At 33.8% G+C, this 22,497-nt stretch overlaps 1 protein-coding gene across 2 annotated transcripts in view; it reads left to right on the top strand.

Annotated features, from left to right (window-relative positions):
• LOC113510733 (acetylcholine receptor subunit alpha-like 1) overlaps positions 1-22,497 on the top strand; it is a 366,334-nt gene that overhangs the window by 77,207 nt on the left and 266,630 nt on the right. Inside the window, exon 2 of one of the 2 annotated variants that reach the window (XM_031907139.2) lies at positions 3,454-3,504. The exons of the other annotated variant lie outside the window; for it this stretch is intronic. The gene's annotated coding sequence lies outside the window, so the exon portion shown is untranslated. The remainder of the gene's footprint in view (positions 1-3,453; positions 3,505-22,497) is intronic. 2 annotated transcript variants of the gene reach the window in all.

Raw genomic sequence — 22,497 nt, 5'->3', positions numbered from 1 at the left:
TACGAACTATTTGTTGCAAAGCAAAATCTGCTTGTAGACACGTCATTTCGTGTTCTAAATTCAAATATTTTTAATTTATGATACTTGTGTAATATGAAAGATCTCGTTTTTTGCTGATTCACTATTGAATTAATGTTTTTTTTTTTACTAAACAAAATATGCTATATCGGTCGTTAACTATCCACTGCTAAACATAGGTCTGCCTCTTGGGGAATTTTGCCAGGAGTTGCCACATTTGATCTATTAAAAATTGTATCTCACAAAAAAATCAACTTCAGTTGTAACAATACTAGTTATTCTGATCTAGAAACCAAACTACATAACTAATAATGATTAAATTCATATGGGACTAATCTGTAAATATATCCTATTAGATAAAAAAAATAATTTTCCAAATCGATTCAGAACTGACAGAGTTATGAGGTAACAAAAACAAAAAGGTAGAACCAAACTGAGAACCTTCCATTTGAAGTCGGTTAAAAACTCAAATTATCCTCCTTATAATTGTATTAAGTTATCATCCATTAAAAAAAACAGCAAGTTGACAAAAATAGCGTTTTGTAACACAAAAACGCGCGGTCACTTCAAAAGTTAAAAAGGGAGTGATTTATTAAAGTTTTCAAAAGATCTCTGCGGTGAACAAGAGGCGATTTCTTTTCGCTGGCTCAACTTTTTTCGTCGGAAACTTTGACTTGTTCTTGTATGTATCAATCGTTGAACCATCAATCCTCTTACTGACGTGACAAATATTAACGCTGCATCTCGGAAACTTGAACATTATCAAGTTGGTGTAAGATTTTTAAGGAAAAAGAAATATCGTTTTACATTATTTGATGAGGGTATATATGGTATTCTTTATTATTTAAAACTGTTTACTTCATTTCATACTATATAATTATTTTAAAGCAAATGCTGTAAATAGCTTTAACAGGCATGTACGAGGTTTGTCCGGAAAGTACGTATAAAAGTTTTTTAAAAATTTCATTTTACAATTATTCAGGTAAATCAATTTTATCCCCTTCAAAGTACTCCCCCTGTGACATAATGCACTTGTGCCAACGCCGTTTCCACTGTGAGAAGGCTCCTTGAAAGTCCTCTGGTTGTAGGTTTCTCAGCTGCCCCGTCGTAGCTTTTTTTATCTCATTTATGTCCCCCAAATGCCGCCCCCGAAGTACCAATTTGGTTTTTGGGAACAAGAAGAAGTCACACGGGGCCAAATCCGGCGAATAGGGGGGGTGTTCGGTCACCGTAATGGAATTTTTACTCAAAAACTCACGGACAACAAGAGAGGTGTGGGCAGGGGCATTGTCGTGGTGAAGAATCCAACGCCCCTCTCGCGCCAATTCTGGACGAACTCGTGCCACACGAGCTTTGAGGCGTCTGAGCACATCGACGTAGAATTTTCCATCAACTGTCTGGCCTGGAGGGACGAATTCTTGATGGACAATCCCCCGAACATCGAAAAAAACAATCAACATTGTCTTGACATTTGAGCGGGATTTTCTTGATTTTTTTGTTCGTGGTTCCCCGGATGTCTTATCGAATTAGATCGGCAAAAATTTCACGGCCATTCTTGCCGAGTTTCGAGAGAAACTTGATTACGACGCGCTGCTCTTCAACGGAAGCGGGCTCCATGCCGACGGGGTTTCGTTAAGAGGTAACTTCACAGATGGCGTGACAAGCCAGTTCGCACCGCACGGCGGTCAGACCAGAACTGAAGCATTGTTAGGGACATAAGGAAGGGGTCCTGCGCTTACCTGGCCTCCCCACTCCTCTTTCTCGCATTCCAGAACACTTTTATACGAACTTTCCGGACGGACCTCGTACATTAATATTGTATTGTATTTAATGTTTGTTAAATGTGTTAAATTGCAATATGCTGACCAAACTCAAGGGAGACTTTGTACAAAAGTCGATTGCTTGAGTACCTCTGTCCAATTCGTGTTTCAACCGTGAAGCAGTTGTGTTTGCATGGTTGTGTTTCGGTTTTAAGGGTGGGATATGGCATGAATTTACTGGGTACAGAGGAATAACACCTGAGTCCTCAGGAATGGCAACGCATGGGGGGTATCATGGGCGAAACAGTATACTCTGTTATGTCCATGGTACTGCTCATGTCTATAGGCGACGGTTACCACTTACCATCAGGTGGGCCGTCAGCTAGATTGCTATTCTAAGTTGTATAAAAAAAATGCTATTGGCGTTCCTTTTAATAAATAAATAAATGAATTATTTCCTCCATAATTTAATATTTTGTTTCACACAAAAACCATCGACATTAATCGTGGTAAAACCACTTATTTATTTATGATGTATACTCAATTTAAAAAAAGACGGAGGTTTTCAATTCGGTAGTATTTTTTTATACTTTCTTCAATACCGGTCCTTATCTGTCCACTGCTGGACATAGGCCTCTCCCATAGACTGTCATAAGAAACGGTCCTGAGCCATCTGCATTCATTGATTTGCTTTTTTTATATATTTTTACCTCATAACTCCGTCATTGATAAACCGATTTGGAAAATAATTTCTTTTATTTGTAAGGATATCCTTTCAGATTGTTTCCATAGGAATTGTATAAAAATCGATTCAGTAATTTAGTTTTTAAATTAAATTTACTTATTTTGTGACTTATGAAGTCGACATTTTGTCGTGGAACAAAATTTGGAATTTAAATTTGGAAAACGAAATGCAGTTGTTCTGTGATGTTATCTAAAAGAGTTTTCCGGTTATTTAGCAAATAACTCACCACTCTAATTGAACAGTTTCGTATGTCAGTGGCACTTCCTCAAATAGGCAGTGGAAATTAGAGGAGATAACAAGGTGAAGTAATTTGTTCCATTACTATCATGGGTAGCGCAAATTATAATAAAAATCGGACTTTAATTATATATTTTTACTATTATACATTTAAACCTTCCTCTTAAATCACTATACCTATTAAAAAAAACAGCATCAAAATCCGTTGCGTAGTTTTAAAGATCTAAGCATACATAGAGACTGTTATAAGTGTCATTGAAACGACGATCGTACGACAAGTGTTTTATTAAACTACCGTCACCTAATATTATTAAAATTTTATATTGATATACCCATAATAGGGACAGACAGACGAGAAGCGACTTTGTTTTATACTATATAGTGATAATGAAATGAATTACGTTATTTAACGTGCAGTACTTTAATTTAAAGTGTGAACATGTTTAAATTAGTTTAAATTATATCTTTTCAGAAATGTAAGTAAAAACTTTAAAGTGTTAGTTCTCATGATAGATAGATATAATAATAATATAATTAGGTATATCTGTAAGTTAATAATGTCACGTTACTTTACTTTTGATTTACTTAAAGAACTAGTGTACTTAAATCATGTTTATCATTTTTTTACATAGAGCAAGTAATCATTACTACATTAATTTTTTCATATGCTGAATATTTATTTATTTGTTTCAGGTAAGTCTCGATTTGTCGATGACAGAACCAAGGAGGACCCATGTCTTACTGGTAGGCCTCGTATTTTGTTATTTTCATGTTAGTGTACCGATATATAGCTTGTATTACTAAAAAAAAACTGTACTCATTAACATTCTTTTAAGAGAGTATTCATTCAACTAGCTATACCCACCGCATAAGTCTAAATATGCCAATTACATTTAAGCTTATATGGCATCCAATTTTTAAGATCAAATACGAATTTGAAAAAAAGTATATATAGACAGTTAGATAAACACTTTGTTTGAGCCAATTATATTACACTTTATTTTTAAGTATAAAACAAAAGATAAATATCATTTTTGGATTCATATTTTTTCATGAAAAATATTTTATTTTACTAACAGAACACTCTTGAAAGAATACTAATAGTTATAATATAACTATAAAATGATTTATATATTTATAAAATTTTATATAAATGTGCTTACACAAGTTTTTTATTTATGCTTTTTCGTCTGTCTTATTTTGCTTAGTTAACGTGTTTATAAAATGCTTATTCGTAGAAAGATACTTGTAAGATCGCTCTGAACAAAACCTGAAAATATATAAATTGTATCTATCGTAATTCAATATTAACTAAAACGTTATAAACGACTAACATAATTAATGTATTTGTATTCGAATGCCAAGTTTGTTTCTGTGTAACTGTATTAAACAACCTTAAACTTTATATTGCAAGTTAAAATAACTGAAACGGATTTCACAAACGCGCAACTTTGTATCTCGAAAGTCGGTTGTCATTTGGTTATTTACGAGCAAAAACTGGCTCAGCGGCATCACTTTAAAAGCCATGGCTCCCAAAGGAATGGTCTCATCTTACAAGTTACGAGCTAATTAGAAGGTAGCTTTTCAGTGTGCCTTTAATAAGTAATACTGGGGCGTTATGCCGCCTACGCGTAAACTGGCAGTCACACCGACACAACGGCCAAATATGTATTACTGTTTCCTGCGGCTTTGCATGCGCGAATTGGTACACAAAGTATCCTATGTGCTAAGTTAGGATATAACCTACCCGTGTATTAAAATTTATTCAAATCCGTTCAGTAGTTTTTGCATGAAAGAGTAACAATCATCCATTCATCTTTGTCTCCAAAATATTATTTTTTATTTACACTTTATTGCAACTACTAAAAAAAAAATACAGTGAATATTAATGAGAAATGATAGTAAAGGGGGCTTTATCACTAAGCAATCTCTTCTAGACAGCCTTTGGATAGAGGGTATTGAGAAAATATATTGAAATACAAAATTATTAAGGTGCATTTTATTACGTGTTCGAGACCGTCATTCTTAATATGAATGTGTTCTGTAACGTAAAGAATTTTAGTTCACCTTTACAATATACTAAAGTGTCTGACATACCTCCTACCAAATTGTTTATAATTACTCCTCTCCATCCAAAGGTTGCCTGGAAGAGATCGCTCTTAGCGATAAGGTCGCCCATTGTTTTCTCATTGTGATTATTTCTTGTAATTATTTATATTTATAATAAGTTTACTATTGTAATCTTTTGGAGGAAACAATAAAAAGTATCTATCGATCTATCTATAATTTACATTTCATCAAGTAACAATTATTTATCAAAATATAATTAAAATATAAATTAAAGTATACTTTGTTATAATGATATGTCATGCTCATGTCTATGGGCGATGGTTAGCACTTTCCATCTAGTGGGCCCTCAGCTTGATTGCCATTTTAAGTTGCATAAAAAATTATTGCGGATTCGCATCTGTGTAAATGCAGTTCTACTTGAATATGAATCGGTCCTAAACAACTGTGTTTGAATAAAATTATAACGAAGCGATGGCTTAGCTCGTGAAATTTTTATTAGCACCAGAGTCGGAATTGCGAGTAAAATACACTACTGTTAAGTACTCGTACACTAAAAACGGTAAGTTACCGAATGCTTTTAAGATCCCGTCCCTCCTCCCGTGCGCTATCCATTATTTACGTGAGAACTTTAGAAAATGATTTCTTAGTAAATGTATTGATTTTCAAGTGACTCCAATTTTGTTGGTTTTTTTTTTGTGGTTATATTATTATTTATTATTGTTTTTGTTACAACTGAAACTGCCGTTTTTCTTTGAAGAGTAAGTACTTCTACTAGTAATGATTTCGAATTTCAAATGCAATTATTTTGTTTCCATTGTATTTATTATTAACTAGGGGTAGGGTAGCTATACATAATATTAAAATGAATAACCAGATCGAAATAATATATTCATTTCGGCTGATATGAGTGATATTGGAATAGGCGATGCCCTTTTTTCCGCCATCAATGTTCAGAGGAACCTAATATATAGAGGGAGACTTTGTACAAAAGAAGATTGCTTGGCTACCTCTGTCCCATTCATGTTTCAACCGTGAAGCAGTTGTGTTTGCATGGCTGTGTTTTGGTTTGAAGGGTGGAATATAGCGTAAATTTACTGGGTACAGAGGAATAACACCTGAGTCCTCAGGAATGGCAACGCATGGAGGGTATCATAGGCGAAACAGTATACTCTGTTATGTCCATGGTACTGCTCATGTTTATAGGCGACGGTTACCACTTTCCATCAGGTGGGCCTTCAGCTTGTTTGCCATTCTAAGTTGTATAAAAAAAAAATGTGACAAAACTAGTTATTTTGATTTAAAAACTAATTAACCGATTTTGATATGATTTCTATGAGACCAAAGTGTAAGTATACCCTTTCATATAAAAAAAATAATTTCCCAAATCGGTTTAAAACTAACGAAAGTATGAGGTAACAGACATAAAAAAAATACAATTTAATTCTCCTTCTTTTCGAAATCCATTGTAAAATAAATAATATATGAAAATTACAAAAAAAAAAAAATCTAAAACTACTAAAATAATTTCTCTTAATTATCCCACAGCTGAAATCTACAGCCTACCACATAAGACACTTCATAAAACAAAAGGAACTATAACAGAAAAAAAAACAGACATCGATTCCGCTGTTTCCAAGTTGGAAACGTGGAAAACAATGGAATAGCCCAATCATTTTTTACCGCTCCCCGTTTACAACACAATAATGCCACTACATAAAACTTGAATATCCATCGGCCATGGCATCATTTAGAAGTTGGCAAGTAGTGTTCAACGAAAGTTTTTTTTTTCTCTCTCCCTCCTAAGTTCTTTGTGGAAGTTATCAGATATTTTAGTTCGTGCGACCGTTATGGACGATCGTGACTGCGTTGATTAATTCAACCAAATATAAATGGAAGCGTTGGATGGGGGAGAGGAATTGTTTTTCTTTTTTTACGCTGTTTCAGTCTGATAAATGGAGGGAGATTTTTTCTATTGTGAGGATATGAGGCACGTTGCTAGTACGGACGGTAAAGAAACTATTAGTTTGGCTCGATTTGCGGCCATTCTATTGTTAATCAATTTGCGTCTATTGTTACCAAATTTCTTACTTAGCTAACGGAATACGTTTATACTTTTATTCGCCGTCTATCGTTTTGATAAATGTGGTAACGATTTTATATATAATATATTTTTTTATACAGTAAACGTAAATGGGCATGGTAATTGTTGCCTATAAATATGAACAACACCATGGCCGTTACAGAATTCATTGTAATGCCCATAATTCAAACTTTAACTAGCTTTAAAACCTCTGTTAAATCCTACTATCTCTCCTTTTCTAAAATAGTGCTTACTATTTTATTGTGTTCTTTCTTTATCTTTCTCTTTCATTCTTTCCTTTTGTATGTGTGTCATTAAGTATGAATACTTTTTAGAATTTTTGACTGTTTATCTGATCTTATCATGGAAACGACTGAACCGATTTGAATACGGTTTTCACTAATACGTTGCGGTATGCTTCACTTGACATTTAATGTTTATTTTATTTCAATCGGTTCATAAATAAAAAAGTTATATCAATCTAAAGAATCACATATAAAATGCTATAAAATAACCAATCAGTTGAATTGGCTGAAACTTTATGAAGGTAAGTTGTATATCATATTTTAACTCAGGACGTTTCATATACCGATTCACGCGGGTAGCACCGCGGGAACTAGCTAGTAAATAAATAAATGTGTGAAAGTTTCTGAGAATTAAGGTATTATAGTTACAGAGCTACAGAGAACGGACTCTGTAATTTCACTGCCATACCCTACACTTTTGGATTGATATCGATGTTGGATTCAAGAGTTATCCTACTGTTTGTTGTTTGTTTATTTATTTTTTTATTATTATTGTTTTTTTTTTTTAATTTAGACTTTAATTGAACTGAATTTAATTTAATTACTTTCTATTTGTATACTATTTTTTTCTGTCTGATTTGTTTTAGTTTCTTTTGTTTCGTGCGCTATTGTGTAGGTCGCATGCTTCTTTGATTAAATTATTTCTTTCTTTCTTTTGGGCAGAAACACGAGAGAGCCAAAAATACCCACGTAAACGACTTTTGTAAAAGTTTATTTATTTATATATTTATTTACTAAAAACAGTCAATTTTTATTTTTATTTAACTCTTTATTGCACCATAAAAATATACAATGACAAGTAAATAATTCAAGTGAAATACAGTAACATGAATACAGATTGAAATAGACATATAAAGGTGCAAAAGGCGGTTTTATCGCTAAAGCAATCTGTTACAGATAACCTTTGGTTAAAGGAGAACAGATAGAAATTTTGTGCAATATAGTTTTTAATATATTTATAAGTTGCAATATAAATATGTGAAAATTTTACCTAATGTTTAGATTTTTATACAATTTATATAAAATAGTTTATGTAATATTTTATATGTAGATTAATCTTTTGATTTACATAAAATATTAAGCCTTTTTATTTATAACACTAGGAACTTGTACTAACTTTGCGCGGTATATTATTTTAAAGTAATTAGTTATTTTTGAGAATTTTGTCAGTTTACTACAATTATCCCATTTACCATGTGGTTCCGGCATAGAACGGACCCTTTGTACAAAAGTCAATTGCTTGGGTACCTCTGTCCAATTCGTGTTTCAACCGTAAATCAGTTGTTTCTACATGGCTGTGCTTCGGTTTGAAGGGTGGGATATGGCGTAAATTTATTGGGTACAGAGGAATAACATCTGAGTCCTTAGGAATGGCAACGCATGGGGGGTATCATGGACGAAACAGTATACACTGTTATGTCCATGGTACTGCTTATATCGATAGGCGACAGTTATTACTTTCCATCAGGTGGACCGTCAGCTTGTTTGTCATTCTAAGTTGTATAAAAAATTATATTAGTAAGAAGTTATTAGTCAATAAATACAACTATTAACTTCAGTTAATTTATTTTAGTAGCTTGGTAACTTGTAAAAAGAAGAAAAAGAAACTAGCCTCATGGCCTATTCATGTAAATATTCGCCCATTCATTACTCACGATTCTTTGTGGCAATTTTCGTCCCTATATTTTTGTCCCCACTAAGACCGGCAACCATTGAGAAAAACTTCTGAGAAAAACTCGTAAAATCTTCCATCTCCGTATTAATTGCCATATAGAAGTATTATTTATACGTATCGCCATTTCCCAGAAGACGGAGGTGTCAATTGTTCATAATACCCGGTATTTTCGGGTAATTTCTCGAAACACTGGAGTCTTTGTAGCCTTGTATACTTTTTTGTGCTATGAGTAGGTATTTTTAAATGAATGATAATGGAATGGTAAGTTGACCTGCGTTATCAGTATACGTTCTTTTCAACCGACTTTAAAAAGAAGGGGATTCTCAATTTAGTTTTTTTTTAATATCGGTTGCCTAACTTCGTTAGTTCTAAACTGATCTGGAAAATTATTTTTTTATCTAGAGCATATAATTACAGATTCATAGAAGTTTTATCAAAATCAATTCAGTAGTTTAGTTTTTAAATCAAAATGATTGGTTTTGTCACAATTAAAGTCCGTTTTTTTTTGTGGAACGCAATTTTTGTTTATAGTTAAAAATAGAATGGTAACCCCGTCTTCTCTATTGGTATACACTAGCTGGCCACCAGTGAGAGATGATAGATAAAAATGAAATTGGTTGGAATAAAACAGTTGACCCGTCATCATAAATTCAACACGAATTAACCACAATGGTTTCCAGAGGGAACCACATAGAGTTCGACCTGATCTGATAGGTTGCTAGCAATGTAAAACAAGACCCCATTACTATCCCTGTTTCCCCATCAATTTACATTGGCGAATCACCAGTGAGGATGAAAGCAGGTTAGTTGACTCATTGTAATATATAGGCATATAAAGAACTAACCACGATGGGGAGGAAGGAACTGTCAGTAATGGGAACTACCAGCCTCATTCATCATCATCATACCTGCCTTTAACTGTCCACTTCTGAACATAAGCCTGCCCCTTGGGGGGTTTTGCCAGTAGTTACCACGCCTGGCAGGCGGATAGACAGCCGCAGTCAGGCTTAAGAGATGTTTTAAGAGGGACGCTGCTGCCCATCCCTGGCCCTCCTTTAGTTGGCTTTTACGACACCCACGGGAAAGGTAGGGATGGCCTATTCTATGCTGGAATCCTACGGCATTTTGGCAATCAATGCCATTGCTAGCAATATATTCTATTAGCTTGACCTTCCCGCAGTCTCCCTGGAAACCATCATACTGAATTTCAGATTTATGCATCACGATGGGCTAATTGACCTGCCTCTTCATTGTCACCTATCATCACTCACTGGTGCCCCGTCATAGGATGTCATTAGCGGAGCAAGGGCTACCATTCTTTTCTTTTTTTCATTAAAGAGGTAGAAAAATTGTACTTTTTTTTTCTGTATATTTTTTTTCTGTAATTTTAAATAAAATATAATAAAGGAGGACAATTTTTATGTAAAATTCAATGCTGTAAAGACATTTGAAAGTAAACCGAATACCTGAATGCGATTCGCCATCGAGGGACCAATATTACGCAATGTACTGAGAATACAATATGAAGTTGTTGAAGGTTACACTCTGACGTCACAGTTGGCAATGAAACGCCCACGACGCTACGGCTGTAGGCTGGCCGCACACGAGCTGTTATATTAGATCCTTTTTATCCTCTGAGCATGCCTTATCTTTATTTTCATGGATATTAGAAGAGCTATTTTTTTCTGTTTTTTGAACTTTATTTAATACTACCGACCCGCCCCGGCTTCGCACGGGTGCAATGCTGATACTAAATATACCTACCTACTACATTCGAAACTTCTAAATTTATCAGGTTTCTCTACAATGTTATGCATGTATTATACATATAAACCTTCCTCTTGAATCACTCTATCTATTAAAAAAACCGCTTCAAAATCTGTTGCGTAGTTTAAAAGATTTAAACATACATAGGGATGGACAGACAGCGACAGCGACTTTGTTTTATACTATGTAATGAAGTGATAATACTAGGGGATTGTTTTTTATATTCATTTATTTATTTATTGCTTATTGACTACATTACAAAAGGGAGACGTAATAAATCCTATATATCTTTCTCTTTTATTTTAGTTTTTTTAGTTTATACAAACAAACAATCAAATCTTCCCTGTTTAAAATTATAATATTAGCCTAGAAAATCTTATATATTTAAGCCACTTCTTATATTTCTGTATATACTATATAAATGTATATAAGTGTCTACTACATTTCGTAAAGATTAGTTAAGCCGTTAAGGAGCTTAGAAGCAACAAATAAACAAACTCAGTTTTAATCTATTTATTTTATTAAAAAGTATGTGTATGTATACGTATATTATTATTTCAGCCGTTAACAGTCCGCTGCTGAACATAAGCCTTCCCCATAAGAGAAGTTTTGCCAATAGTTGCCACGCTTGGCAGGTACATTAGCAACCGCAGTTAGGCTTTTAGAAATGTTTAAGAGGGACGCTGCTGCCCATCCCTTAGTCGACTCTTACGACACCCACGAGAAAGGTAGGGGTGGCCTATTTTATGCTGGGACCATACGGCGATATACGTATATAAATGTTCAGCGGGTCTACCATGAAATGAAATTCCGAAATTTCGGACTCAATTTCGTGTTTTGGTTTATACCAAAATCGGCCCAATAAATGGAGTTTAACATTTCGTTCGTCATACATCCTATCATAAAAGGCAAAAGGAACAATATTTTAACATTTTTAATATTTCTAAACGGCATGTAGGTATTATGTAATTTTAACATCAAATTTCTGTTTCGTTTGGCTCCGAAATTTCGGAAAACATTTCATGATAGGCCCTCAATAATCTAATAATGTTTCTTTCGGTATTTAAGGAAATTATTAATAAAGTGCATAAAAAAGAAAATCTTATGTTAAACATGTTAAATACGTGATTCGTATTCGAATGCCCGAATTCGAGTATGTACTCGACTCGGCCTAACTCGACATATCAATAACAGGAATTTCGTGTGCTGTGCAGTAGTTTTTTTTTTAACACGTGGAGGTCGACCTAATAAGGCATATTGCTAGCAATGCGGCTGTCAAACTCCATTGCTAACAATCCCTTCCCCCCATCTGTGCAGTAGTCACTATAGCGTCTGATAAGCGATGTCGGCTCAAGCGATAACAACTGTGCGGTGTGCCTTATCGTTTTAGATATAAAGGGATGAAAATGATGAATGTTGCCCAGCCTCAGCCCATCATCTGGAATATAAAGGTTGTTCATTGAATATGCACGCGTAATGTTCACATAAAATATACAATGTAATTTTATTCCGTTTACGTGTAACACAAAGATGTATATTACATTCGATAAACTATATATATATATATATATATATATATGTATATGTATATGTATATATATATATATATATATATATATATATACATACATATACATATATACATATATATATATATATATATATATGATGTTATTGATGATGATAATATGATCATCATCTCGGCCATTATCTGTTCTTCGTTGAACATAAATCTCACCCACATGTCCTGAGCCATCTGCAAACTTTTCTTTCCTATCGGTTGTCGGTTCGAGTTATGTGACTAGACCAATTCCACTACAGCTTGCTGGTGGAAAGGAATTGTTAGCATTGGGAAGGTTAGTCCCCATTGCTGGCAATATAACTTATTAGGTCGACCTCCGCGCGGTTCCCCCTGGAAGCAATCATCACTAATTTATCGTTGAATTTATCACGATGGGCTAACTGACCTGCCTTTTCATCCTCACCTATCACCTCTCACTGGTGCCCTGCCGGTGTATGCCGATGGCATGGGCGGGGACGCCATGTCATTTTCATCAAAAAAAAAAAACTACAGCTTGCTTATTCTGTCATTGTGATTAGGATTAAATATTTAACTCAACACTCAACGAAAATGTATTTTTATAGCTATTAAAATGGCCATAACCGAAAAATATCTCATTATTCACAAAATCCTATAACATTACTCGTAACAGATTACAAAACAGCGTTTTAGCGTGTTGAATGTTTGATTCGTTTACATTACAGGCTTATCAGTCAAAATACAACACCGGAGGCTCTATCCAACCGGGCATGTATCACGTCGTGGCATTTTTATGGGCCAAACGCTGATGTCGCTTAGTAAGGTCAATGCTTGGGGGGATAAAGCGCAGGGTCATCGCTTTTTGTATTGGCGTATCCGTTGATAAAGGACATTTGATATTATATTATTCCATTATCAATGAGGGTATAATAATTATTTGTATAAATCATCTTATCATCTTGACGCTTATAATTTATTTCTCGCTGGCTATAAATATTGGAAGAATTATGAGTCCTTACTAATATTAATAATGTAAAAATGAGTTTGTTTATTACCTTATAGCACATTAACGGCTTAACCTGTCACTACGAATGTATTTCATATATGTATGTATTTATATATATATATATATATATATATATATATATATTTTATACAACTTAGAATGGCAATCTAGCTGACAGTCCACCTGATGGAAAGTGGTTTTAAAACCTGATCCTCATCTCTTTAATAAAATATTCGTAGTAGTTACTTCCGAATCGATCTCAAAATATGGGTACCATAGGTAACACAAATATTCTATGGTGACGACGCCATAGAGGTGTCGTTAATGTCTATAGGCGACCATTTACTGCTTTCCATCTGGTAGGCTCTGCTTATTTGTAGTAGGTATCTAATATAGAGAAAAAAGTTTTTTCCTCTAACTACCTACGTAATTTACGACTTTTTTCGGGACATGTTGACGGCTACTCCCCAAGTTACTTCCCGGTGTTCTTAAATTGAGAACTATGTTGGACAGTTGGCATTTTTATGGGAAAGTCGCAAATGTGTTTTTGGTTTTTTTTTTATTATTATTATTAGATTATATAGATGACTTATTATTTAGCTACTGGCTGCAAAATTTGAATAATATTTTTTGTAATAAAGTGTACAAAGTTTAAAGAATAAAGTATACTTTATTCATCGTCACATTAAACAAATAAATAAATTCACAACTTATTATATTTTAATTTATCTTTAATATTTGAAAAGCGTATTCGGTAAATAAATTAAAAACGGAAGGCGAATAAGTTTCTTACAGATGCCATATCCCCTAGTCCAAAATTAAACAAAATATATACTATGGGTAACTAAATAACTATGATAGGCATTCTTGAACATAGTTTTTTCGTAAATATATATACTTTATGATGATGATGATGATGATGATATCAGTCGTTTACTGTGCACTGTTGAACATAACTCTCCTCCTTGGGATGTTTTGTTAGTAGTTACCCTGTTTGGCAGACGAGTTGGCAACCACAGTTTGGATTTTGGTAATGTTATAAGAGGGGCGCTGCTGCCCATCTCCCAGCAATGAGGGTTCCTAAACCTGGGTAAGGGTGGCCTATTCTATGCAAGAGCCACACGGCATATACATTACAATACATAACATATACCCAGAATTTTACAAATATATTTACTGATTAATGTGATATTTGTATTGCGCAGGGATCGAACTCATTACCGGAAAGTGACGCAGTGTGATGTCGCTACATCGAATCAGGAAATATTTTAAAAGTCCAGTTCAATTCAATTGTACAAAACTACATTCCATTTTTAAAAAATCTTTTTTTTTTATTTATTCTCTCCGATATCCCGGTAACAAACCTAATTTAAATCTTTAATTTTTGAAAGCATGCCAACTTTTCAAACTAGTTAAATTCGGATGAAACCGGTTTCATTTATTGTTACAATGAGAAAGTTTGCGGCCATAAAAAGAGTATAAAATTGTTTTATTCTATTTGTGCCGCTTTGTTTACAGATTTTATAGGTTTATACTATAACAACTACAATACATAGATTATGTTTTATACTGAGTTTAATTCCCCAGTTTTGTAGTTTATGTGTCATAATCGAGTTTGAATATGGAAACATTAAACTACAATTAGATAACTTGATGGTCTTTTAAAATACAATCGCAAATGTTGAAATAAATTACATTGGTTACGTACCCTTCTAAGTCCCAGCTCTTCCTTTCCCATGGGTGTCGTAAGAGACGACTAAGGGAGCTTATGGTGGAGGGATGGACAGCAGCTTCTCTGTTAAAACATCAACAAAACACAAATTGCAGTTGTCAATCTATCTGCCAAACATGCCAACTACTAGCAAAACCCTCCTTATGGGGGAGCTTATGTTGAGCAGTAAATAATTAACCTATAATACAGCAAATATAATATAGTTTAAAATCTGCACATTTAAAAAAAAAATTAAAATAACTGTAAAGAAGTAGAAAAAGTGTCCCATCAGAATATACAGATATCGCAAGCGGAGTTTTCATCCATAAAAAAGACTTCATTGACCCTGTTTGTTAGCACCATTGCTAGCAATATTTATAATATTAATAATATTATAAATATTGTAATTATTATATTTATATTTCCAATATTATTAATAATTATCATATAATTTCCATTATTTATATTATATTATTATTCATATTGTTAATATCTTTACTCATATAATGACATTTAATAATTTAATTATATTTCAATGTTTATCAAACACAAGGCATGCTGTGGTTGCCTATAAATGTAAGAACAGTAAGATCTAATCTACCAGTGTATTGTATTAAAATGTTTAGCTGTATCTTATGTTGGTAATCCTATAAATAAATAAATATAGATAATCAGTAATTCTCATTACTAACAATGCCTTTCCTCCTACAAGCATATATTATACGCCCATACGTAAATATCACACATGCCTTATACACATGAAAATCATTACCCTCTTTTATTGCGCAATCGAGCAAAAAAGGTCAGCCACTGATCAACGCAAGTCACTAATTCCTATTAACTCTACATAGACATTTTGTTAGTCCGTGTGAAAAGGGCTCATCGGAGTTAACTCCGAAGTTTTATATTGGCTCTTTCTTCATGATTAGACCTTGCTTAAAGATCAGGCCTGTCACAATAAAGATACGGATCCATCAGTTCGGTAGGACGCTGTCTCTTTCGAATATTGTGCGCAGTTTTGCGAGATTGTCTTTAACTTTTGGTGGTTATAAAATCGTTGGATTGGATCCTGAACACAATAGACGGCGCCGGAGAATCGAAATGACAAGAATATAATGTGAAACGATATAAATCTTTGAAGTTAAATGGAATGGATATAATAATTTAATGTCCGACTTATTTTTGTTAACAAATGCATTTTATATGTATAGTTATGTATATATGTAAAAATATGAAGAAGTATGTCTGTCTAGTACCTACCCATAGTGTAAACTCTGTTTAATACTAGAACTCAGTAATTTCACTAGATATTTATTTCGTTTTTTACATTTAATTTTGTGCAAATAAATAAATATTTTTTTTATACAACTTAGAATGGCAAACAAGCTGACGGCCCACCTGATGTAAAATGGTAACCGTCGCCTATAGACATGAGCAGTACCATGGACAACAGAGTATACTGTTTCGCAAATTTTATTAAATAACTCTTAATTAGTAATAACCACATACAACATACACACACGCACAAACACACGCACGCACGCACGCACGCACGCACACACACACACACACACACACACACACACACACACACACACACACACACACACACAACACACACGCACACACGCACGTTCACAAAAACTGGACAGTTTAGAGGCATTCGTCGTTATAGTGAACATATCAGTAAAGCAGTTGGAATTACTGTAACACATATTTAGAATGATGTTTATTAGTTCATAGGAATATTATTGCTGTAACATTTCGCAAACTGTATGTTCGAATGTATCTATAAAATATTTACATACAACTAAGACTGTAAACAAGTGTATTTAAACGTTAGATATCTACTGACGATTCTTCAGATACATGGTAATACTAAACAATTATTATTATTGTTTATTCTGTTATGAATAAGTATGTAATAACTATGTAATAAATAAATATTTTTTTTATAAAATTATAATAATTTTAAGTACATTAAATTATTTTTATATACACACTACGTACAGACGCTTTGGAATCAACTTCTAGTAGCAGTATTTACTAACCGATACGACATCATAACCTTCACAAAAAGAGCATATTCAAACTTAGAAGGCCAGCATGAGCGGCGGTAGTCACTTACCATCAGTCGCGCCGCATGATCGATTGCCGTGTATTAAAAAAAATATACTAGATAAGTAAACAATATAAAGATCCGTATTCAGTAATTTTACTTAATTTTACACAACAAATCAACCAACTTATCGATACAGTACCAAATATACCCAAATCAGAATTCATTCAGATCGGGACACCGTTTTGAAATGTATTTTGCAATGTCCTTCACATGAATGATTTTTTTCTGCACAAAAAGCTTTAATATGAGCCGACACCGGTCGAGACAAAGGCGAGAAGATTCGTGACACGTTCCGAAATAAAACCGGCGTGTCGGTCCTGCAGATATTGTGTGACTCAGTTAACGCCTCGCTGACTCTTCACTAGTTCAGGGCTGGAACGTGTCGCAGTTTATATACCTTTACACTGGAAGTTTTCTCAAGCGTCCAATTTTCAAATGATATCATATTTTTGATAAATATTAGACACGTTGTATAGTAGGAAGTCGGCATAATTAGCGTACTTTCAAGAAAGTATTGTACCAGGGAAATTGAATATATGATTGTAAAAAAAAAGAAAACTATCGAAAGTCGATAAAAACTTTGAGTATTTTATACAAAAACGGCGTCTTTTGTCATGTTTTAAGGAAGTATGCGAGGCTAACTTTACAATTGAATTAAAGAGAAACGATTTTTGAAATTTACTGTATTAGGAGAAACCAGGCAACGAACATCTGAGATCATAACCGAGACTACCCACGAGCCAGACCCGAGCCAATTTTGAAAAGTTTATTTCCTGATAATTGACAAAAACCGAACCTAGGATCTTTTGCGCAAAGCAAAGTACCTATTTTAAATCATCAAGTCATAGTCATACCAGCCGCTAACTGTCCACTGCTGAAGATAGGTATGCTTCATAAGGGTGCTTTACTAGCAGTTGTCATACTTGGCAGGCGGGTTAACAACCACGATTAGAGTTTGATGATATTTTAAGAGAGACAGTGCTGCTCATCTCTCGATTTTTAAGTTTTAGTCGCCTCTTACGGCACACGACAGGAAAGGTAGTAGTAACCCATTCTATATCAGGACTACACAGCAATCATGAGTATCTGAAAGAAATGCACAATAATTTAATAAAACGACGCTAATCTAGTGTCATTTTATTCATTAGAATACTACTAGGAATTTACCAAATAAAATATAATAGCCCCACTTATAAAACTAGGATATTTTTAAATTACGTATGCAAGTTTAATTAAAGTTACATAGACCTTCGTAACATACTCGTATTTAGAAATTTTCTCCCAATTGGACGATTAATTTTACTTGTCAGAATTAGTGTTGCCATCTGTCTGCCGTCATTTTTCCCTAGGTAAGTGCTATTTTCAATGTTTCCCGTTCGGCTGTGTCAGCAGAATTTATTGAGACGGTCGCCGTCTGGGTGGTATTTTCATATTCCAGTATTAATCCTTATCCAAATAAATCTATTAAGTTATTTCCAAAAATTGCACATTGCGATAACCAAGATCCACGCTGGCGAAGCCGCGGGCGAAAGCTAGTAATCTAATAAAACGATACTAATCTAGTGTCATTTTATTCGTTAGAATACTACTAGGAATTTACCAGATAAAATATAATAAACCCACTTATGAAACTAGGATATTTTTAAATTACGTATGTAAGTTTAATTAAAATTACATAGACCTTCGTAACATACTCGTATTTAGAGATTTTCTCCCAATTGGACGATTAATTTCACTTGTCAGAATTAGGGTTGCCATCTGTCTGCCGTCATTTTTCCCCGGGTAAGTGCCATTTTCAATGTTTCCCGTTCGGCTGTGTCAGCAGAATTTATTGAGACGGATGGGCGTCGCGACGAAAAGTCCATACGACCCGTGTTATATCGTATATTTTTTATCGTAATAGCGCACATGTATTTGTGGTTTTTCCACGTTTGGGCATTACTATTTTTTACCGACTTCAGAAATAGAGGAGACTCGCATATCGATTATATTTTTTGTGTATGTTATATTAGGTGACATCGTCTATTTTATTCTAAGGATTTCTTTTCAATAGGCATTGACTTATAAATAGTTTGTTCAAGTGATAATATTTTATTTTGTTTTTTTTTTCTAATTATCTGTAGATGAAAAACACTGATTAATCAGAATGGTGATGGTACACTCTTTCCCTACCACGTCGGATTCTAAAACACTTGGAAAAAAGTGATCAAGTCGAGTGCTATGTCTACCATAATAGCAACAATCAATTAACACCTTTGGTAACTCCATTAAGCATCATTGTCGTCATGCATATTAATTATAAAAAAATTTAGTCAAATTTATTCTTTCTAAATAAGTACCAACTACACGTGTAAGCACAGGTGCTTTACCCTTTTAATGAATGTCTCAATCCAAACGCAAGCCCAAATCAACGGTTAGTTTTCTATTTTCCGGCCGCCATATTGAATTTTCTTGTCACGTTCAACAAATACCCTTCTGGGTTGAGTATTAAAGTGATTGACAAGTACGTGTCAGGTGAGTCTGAAAGTAAATATAATCATTCCCATAAAATAAATAATATATTGTTTTAAAATAGTTTGGTATCTTTTCTAATATTGTATTCGTAAATATGATTTTTTATCTGACGGCCCACCTGATGGAATGTGGTAACCGTCGCCTATAGACATGAGCAGTACCATGGACATAACAGAGTATACTGTTTCGCCCATGATACCCCCCATGCGTTGCTATTCCTGAGAACTTAGGTGTTATTCCTCTTCGAGTTACTTCTTGATATCTTAACGATTTAATTAATTACTTTCACGTAGGTATTTTAAGAGGTGCCTTAGGGAACTGGTCAAGGGGTCAACTGAAAAATGGTCAAGGGATAGGCGGCAGCATACCTCTTAAAATATCTCTAAAGACTAACTGTGAATGCCAATCCTGTCAAGTGTGGCAACTATCTAAAAAAACCCCGTGGTAATATCTCTATTATGAGAGAGGCCTATCGTCAACAGTAGAAAGTTAACGGCTGATTCAAGTCCATATACCTATACTAGCCATGAAGAAGAAAACTCGAGTTAGAAACAGATTTGGAAAATATATGTTTTCCTCTAAAAATTTTTTCCTTACAATTTGGTTCCAATTTTAAGTTTTTAAATCAATATAACTGGTTTTACCACAATTGAAATTATCTTTTTTTAAACACAAACTTATATCATGTTAGCATGATCACTTTATAGTTCTTTAAAATACGTATTGCGATGAACAGCAGTTGTTACCATCGTCCATGTGTTTACCAGTAATTAAGCGCACATCCCACAGAGGAAACAAGAGCAAAACAAGTCAGTAACAATAACATACAATATCTTATGCCTCATTCATCGCAATCAAATAATATGGACACTACGTTTGCGTCATATAAGCTTTTATAGGCAACAAATAACTCCGTATAAAATGCCGGGACTCCGTAAGATACGGTCTTTTATGCGGCTCTGTTTTGAATTTATTAGTAATAATTTTGTTTGTGCACAATTTATATTGATATATTAACCTTCAGTTCGACCGCTGGAAATTGAAGTTCAAACAGCTTAGTTCTCGAAAAATAGTAATGCATGAAGAGTATCATGGGCGACACAGTATACTCCGTTATGTCCATGGTACTGTTATTTATTTAACTCTTCATTGCACCAAGAACATAAAAATAAACAATTCGTCTGAAATACTGTAGCATGAAGTACAGATTAATATATACATATATAAAGGTACAAAAGGCGGTCTTATCAGTAGGGCAATTTCCTACAGACAAACTTTGGTTAAAGGAGAACATATAGAAGTGGGTAGGTGGCGCAAGAATGAATTAATAATTTTTACGTATAATGCAAAAAAATATGAAATACATATTGTTTATTAGACTACTCATTATAACAAATAATATATTGTACTGCTCATGTCTGTAGGCCAGGATTACTACTTTCCATCAGGTGAGCTGTCAGCTTATTTGCCATTCTATATTGCGTAAAAAAATTCTAGTCATAATTTGTTACTTCGATGAAATAGTTATCAGTGAAAAAAGAAAAAAACAGAAAAAGTATACAATTACACATAGACAATATCAGTAAGGATAGCTGTATGTGAAGAATGCCTTTGCTCTTAAGCAACAACTTTGAAAAAAACGAATCAACCATATTTTCAAATGAAGAACATGAGATAAGAATCTGGAGACACAGACGGGACATTTATATGTAATGGAGAATAATCAATATGTCTCAGTCGAACAGACAAAATTTCGAATAAAATACTTGTATAATATAAATTAGATTGATTAAAAAAAGACAATATACCTAATTTCCGAATTGATACAGGTAAAACCGGCTGATGATACTAGTATTCAGTATAATTATACAGTAACATACAAAAGTAACGTTATGCTCCACAAATTATATGAATGGAAATATATCTAAATAGTGTTTGTATCGAATAAACAAACATTCCCGACTTGTGTACGGCTATAGAGGTCAATGAACTCGCTGCGGAACATAAACCCCATTGCGATGGGATACCTTTTACGCCCCAACGGAAAGAGTGGTGAAAGTTTGAAAATATATCTTTTGTAGCGTCGTGGTTTTTGAACTTTTGAATGGATGTATAGTCGGAGTAAGTTTTATGTACTACGTTAATAATAGAGATAGGAATACATTAGAAATACACTTTATCTAATGAATATATTTCCCGTGTGGTCCCGGCATAGAATAGCCCACCCTTTCCTTTTCCGTGGGTGTCGTAGTGAGGGGAATAAGGAAGCTTAATGGCCGAGGAATAGGCAGAAGCTTTGTTCTTAGAACATTATCAAAACCTAACTGCACTTGCCAATCCGCTTGCCAAGCGTGAAAACAAGCGTGAATATTGCGACACACACACGCACACGACTACACACTTGGACGTATTATTATTATTAGCTTTTATTTTTTATTGTTTAATTATATAGTTATACTTAGTTTTTTTTATTCATGCTACTGTGTAAGTCGCATGATTCTGTGAATAAATTATTTCTTTCTTTCTTTCTTCCTTGTCTACTTTCTTTATTTTCTTTTTTACTTTCCTGGTCAAATGGCAGCCTAAAACCTAAACAAAAAATTCCCCGCTATCAATTAGTGTTTAATGGAAAATTTAAATTGAAATTTACCCCAAATTAAGTGTCCGTATAAACTTTCTTAATGTAATTAATTTTCTTCTTGTTCACAAAGAACTTGCTTCAATATTTTCATTTCTTCTAAATTTTTGGACTCATAATTTATTGGCTTCATGTCTTGTTATGATAATGGGGATTGAACGGTAAATATTTAATTCACGCTAAGAAAATGTTTAATTCAAATTTTAATGTAACTGTACCTATTATTTAAGTGTGACTTTGTGCAAAAGTTTGCTTGGACACCTCTGTCTCATTCGTGTTTCTACCGTGACGCAATTGCGTTTGCATGGC

The sequence above is a fragment of the Galleria mellonella genome, unplaced genomic scaffold (genome assembly GCF_026898425.1).
Source record: "Galleria mellonella isolate WM207_F2 unplaced genomic scaffold, CSIRO_AGI_GalMel_v1 utg32, whole genome shotgun sequence".
Lineage (NCBI taxonomy): Eukaryota > Metazoa > Arthropoda > Insecta > Lepidoptera > Pyralidae > Galleria > Galleria mellonella.
The sequence above is the reverse complement of the archived record's forward strand: the minus strand, read 5'-3'. Positions and strand labels throughout refer to the sequence as shown.